Raw genomic sequence first — 529 nt, 5'->3', positions numbered from 1 at the left:
GGGGGGGGGGCAAAAGAAAAAAAAAACTGAGGGGAGCGAGCTGAGGTGGTCAGCAGAGAGGAAAATCTCAGCCTATTCAATTCTCCATTGTAAGCAGGTACGCCTGTAGCAGAAGGAACTAATTGTGATGATTGTTAGGAGCATAGAGAAATTAAAAGCAGCCTTGCAAAATTCTGGTCACTCACTTGCCCCAGGCCTAGCATTTATTTATTTGTTTGTTTATTTATTTTATTTTGTGTTGGGCAAGGAAGATATCACTGATTGATCTTCATTATCATGCTAAAAGGCAGAGAAGCAGGATTTGTGTGTGGGCTGTATTTTTTGCAATGATTTTGCAAGGGCAGGTTAGCTGGTATCTGTACAAATCACTACTGAATTATGTACATTCCTGGACACAGCACTATCTAGACCTACACATATGCAGATTATATTTTATACATTGTTATAGTCCTGTACGCAAGTACAGATGTTTTATTAGGTAACAAACTGCTACATGGAAGGGAGAGGTGGGATGGGCACAACTCTACCC

This window comes from Corvus kubaryi, unplaced genomic scaffold (genome assembly GCF_017639235.1).
Source record: "Corvus kubaryi isolate FWS band 111438036 unplaced genomic scaffold, C.kubaryi_AGA036_p1.0 37398, whole genome shotgun sequence".
Taxonomy (NCBI): domain Eukaryota; kingdom Metazoa; phylum Chordata; class Aves; order Passeriformes; family Corvidae; genus Corvus; species Corvus kubaryi.
This window is presented reverse-complemented; position numbering follows the sequence as displayed.